The sequence below is a fragment of the Octopus bimaculoides genome, chromosome 27 (assembly GCF_046866305.1).
Source record: "Octopus bimaculoides isolate indiv1 chromosome 27, ASM4686630v1, whole genome shotgun sequence".
Lineage (NCBI taxonomy): Eukaryota > Metazoa > Mollusca > Cephalopoda > Octopoda > Octopodidae > Octopus > Octopus bimaculoides.
The window spans coordinates 3,773,728-3,778,727 of NC_142954.1; positions in this window are offsets into that span (position 1 = coordinate 3,773,728).

The window sequence follows — 5,000 nt, forward strand, 5'->3', positions numbered from 1 at the left end:
TTAATGTTATTATTGTTATTATTATCATTATTATTATTATTATTATTATTATTATTATTATTATTATTATTATTATTATTATTATTATTATTGTTGGTGTTGTTGTTGTTGTTGTTGTTGTTGTTGTTGTTATTATTGAGAGCGTCGTCGTTGTCATCATCATCATCATCGTCATCATCATCATCATTTTTTTTTTTTTTTCTAATATTCATTTCTTGTTCTTCTTGCACGGCTGATCGAACAAGTACCATTGTCGAGTCTGGAGAGAAAAATGAGAGACTGGAGGGAGAGAAAGAGAGAAAGAAAGGCAAAAGAAAGAGAGGGGTAACAAAGAGAGAGAGAGAGAGAAAAGAAAGTGGAAGAACGAGAGGGGAGATGGTGGGAGGGAGCGAAGGATATAGACAACGTCACATTTCTCTCAACGAACGCCCTTCAACTAAAACCTAACACAACCACCACCACTACTACAGCCGCCATTTTTACTAAAACTACTACTACTATTATTACTACTACTATTACTACTACTACTACTACTACTACTACTACTACTACTACTACTATTAATAATAATAATAATAATAGTAATAATAATGATGATAATAATAATAATAATATATTTACTACTACTACTACCACTACTATTACTACTACTACTACTACTACTACTACCACTACTACTACTAGTTTTCATGTATGGTGTGCATGTATGGGTTTGTGTTTGGGTGTGTGTACATGCGTGTGCGTGTACGTGTCTCATGTGTGTGTGTGTGTGCATATGCGCGTGTACCAGTGTGTGCGTGTATGTGTGTTTATGTGTGTGTGTTTGTCTGTGTTTGTATGTATGTGTGCATGTGTGAGTATGTGTATGTATATGTGTATGTGCGTGTGCATTTGTAAGTATATGTGTGTTGAATGTGTGTGTACCTGTGCTCATGTGTGTGTGTGTGTGTGTGTGTGTGTGTATGTGTGTGTGCACGCGTGCGTGTAGTGGTTTAAAAATCACGTAGAAATAGATATTACATCAGCTACGAACCCTAAAACTATCGACGCCCATATCTCCATCCACGCCCACCCACGCCCTTCATCCTCGAGCTCCTTATTCCGTCAGATATGAAATATTATACACCCTTCCATCCATCGGTTTTTACAAACGGCCTTCCACCCCGGAGCACACCGACGAGGGTAATCGTGTCGACGCTGATAACTCGAATGCCGTCTGTGCAAGCCATGCATAGCACAACGCCGCCCCGCCTCGCTACGTTTCGCCGCCGCGACGGGCGACACGAACATAATGCATTTGAAAACACACACACACATATATATACATGCATGTATGTATGTATGTATGTATGTATCTTTCTATCTATCTATCTAACTATATATATATATATATATATATATATATATATTTATACCAAAAATTAGGCAAAAGAATATAGTATCTGTTAACAAACTTAGCAAAATACTCACAGATCATTTTCATTATTATTATGATAAAGTATTATTATTATGATAAAGTATTTTCAATGGATCAGTTTTGAGCTCTATTTAAAGTCGATATATATATATATATATATATATATATATATATATATATATATATATATATATATATATATATATATATATATATATATATATATATATATATATATATATATATATATATATATATATATATATATATATATATATATATATATATATATATATATATATATATATATATATATATATATATATATATATATATATATATATATATATATAGGGGTGGCTGTGTGGTTGGTAAGTAGCTTGCTTCCCAACCACATGGTTCAAGGTTCAGTCCCACTGCGTGACACCTTGGGCAAGTGTCTTCTACTCTAGCCTCGAGCCGACCAAAGCCTTGTGAGTGGATTTCGTAGACGGAAACTGAAATAAACTTAGAAGGTAACGACCAGCGAACAACCGCTAAGCATTTCGTCCATCGTGCTGACAATCTTGCCAGTATAGCGCCTTAATATTAATAAAAATAATAATAATTATTATTATTATTATTATTATTATTATTATTATTATTATTTCTTTATTGCCCACAAGGGGCTAAACATAGAGGGGACAAACAAGGACAGACAAAGGGATTAAGTCGATAACATCGACCCCAGTGCGTAACTGGTACTTATTTAATCGACCCCGAAAGGATGAAAGGCAAAGTCGACCTCGGCGGAATTTGAACTCAGAACGTAACGGCAGACGAAATACCGCGTGATGATGATGATGATGATAATAATATTGGTAATAATAATGAAGAAGAAGAAGAAGAAGAAGAAGAAGAAGAAGAAGAAGAAGAAGAAGAAGAAGAAGAAGAAGAAGAAGAAGAAGAAGAAGAAGAAGAAGAAGAAGAAGAAGAAGAAGAAGAAGAAGAAGAGCAACAAACAACAAAAAGAAGGAAAATTAAGAAAGAAAAAGAAGGCGGGATTAAAGAACTTCAACGAAGGACCCGAAGTGAAAATGATTGTCCTTTATAGATTTTGTGTATGACCAATCAGAGGGTTATTTCAAAAGATCTGGTCACGTGGCCTCAGTTGAAGAAAACGACATAAAAATTTGTAACATGAAAGGAAGAAAAATCTCCAGAAATAAGATTAGTAAATGGGTGAAAAGTGAAAAACGAAGGAGAGATAAAAAAAAAAGAAGAAAAACAAAGGAAAAATATAAATATTAACATAAAAGAAAATTGTGTGTTGTGGGTGTGAGATGAGGGAGTGGTTGGTTGGTCGGTTGGTTGGTTGAAGTGAGGAAATGGTGGTCGGAGGGGTGAAGATTCTTTGGGGAAAGTCATGTCAAGAGAATGCAAAGAAACACTTCGACAGACTCACACACATAGATACTCATATACACACACACACATACAGATATATATATATAGATAACTTTCTTTTATTAGCCACACAGGGCTGCACACAGAGGGGACAAATACAACTGTATATATATAGATAGATAGGTAGGTAGATAGATAGAGAGAGAGAGAGATGTGCGTGTATAACGGAATGTATATATATATATATATATATATATATATATATATATATATATATACATATATATATATATATATATATATATATATATATATATATATATATATATATATATATATATATATATATATAGTTATTAATATTTCTAAGTCTCTCTAAAGGAGACTACGGCAGCGGTACTGGAAATTAATAGTTATCGCCAAGCCAACATGGCAGTCCCAAAATTAGGACGAAAGCTGCCGTGAATTAGCTCCGAGAAGCCATCGCCTCTAGCTAGCTATGTGACACATGAAACTTGTGTCCTTTATAACCTTCGAACAGGGGAGGTCAGCAGCTTCCCCTTGCTGGTTTGGCATCTGCAGACTAGACTAGTTTCAGGGTGTTGCCCCTTGTCAATGCAGAGCAGCCAAGCTCCAGCCAGGCGGCGCTACTGACTGTCTGTTCGAAGGTTATTTATCTAATTTCAGTGGAATCTATCCACTGGTTTTCAGAAATAGAGTTATTAATATTTCTAAGTCTCTCTAAAGGAGACTACGGCAGCGGTACTGGAAATTAATAGTTATCGCCAAGCCAACATGGCAGTCCCAAAATTAGGACGAAAGCTGCCGTGAATTAGCTCCAAGAAGCCATCGCCTCTAGCTAGCTATGTAACACACGAAACCTGTGTCCTATATAACCTTCGAACAGGAGAGGTCAGCAGCTTCCCCTTGCTGGTTTGGCATCTGCAGACTAGACTAGTTTCAGGGTGTTGCCCCTTGTCAATGCAGAGCAGCCAAGCTCCAGCCAGGCGGCGCTACTGACTGTCTGTTCGAAGGTTATTTATATATATATATATATATATATATATATATATATATATATATATATATATAGGCGTTGGCGTGGCTGTGTGGTAAATAGCTTGCTTACCAACCACATGGTTCCGGGTTCAGTCCCACTGCGTGACACCTTGGTCAAGTGTCTTCTACTATAGCCTCGGGCCGACCAAAGCCTTGTGAGTGGATTTGGTAGACGAAAACTGAAAGAAGCCCGTCGTATATATGTATATATATATATATATATATATATATATATATATGTATGTTTGTGTATATGTTTGTGTGTTTGTGTTTGTCCCACCCCCGAACGTTCTGAGAAGTAAAACGATAATAATAATAATAATTGATCTGATGCAATACCAGGCACTGGCTCTCATGGCTCTCATGTACATGTTTTCTCTTGGTGTAAAAACAGAACTGCAGCAAATAATCTACTCAATACCACAGATTTGCTAGTCAGTTGTTTGACCTTAACCAGTTGATTATGTCCCTTGGTGGCTGACGATATGTGCATCTCTGATCCTGAGCAGAAGTAGTGGAGGAGCATCATAACCATGTGTTGAGAGGAATTCTTTGGGGTTTGAATAATTCAAATTTGGAAACATGGGAGTTTTGCTTAACCTCCTTAAACAACCCTCATTCAGGGACCTTTTGAGTGGGATGGGCTACTCGACCTGAAGAAAATTCGTTGAATAATTCCAATAGACACAAATTCAGTTAAATGCTGGATGAACACATGCAGCGAGAGAGAGAGAGAGAGAGAGAGAGAGAGAGAGAGAGAGAGGGAGTGAGTGAGTGAGAGAGAGAAAGAGAGAAAGAAAGAGAGAGACAGGGAGAGAGAGAGAGAGAGAGAAAGACAGAGAGAGAGAGAGAGAGAGAGAGATGATGATGACTACAAATACATTATCTATCTTCAGCTATTGTAGATCTTTTGTAAAGGACATCTTTACTTACAGTATATTCAAAAATGACTGGAGCTTTGTAAGAAAGAAATGTCTAGTTTATTGTGTAAATTACCTGTAATATTAATAATAATAATAATAATAATAATAACAACAACAACAATTACAATAATAATAATGTACAGCCGGTTTTCAATTTTAAATTGCGCGTGAGGGGGAGTGCTTATGAACGACTCGGTGGTGGGGGAGTCAAGTGT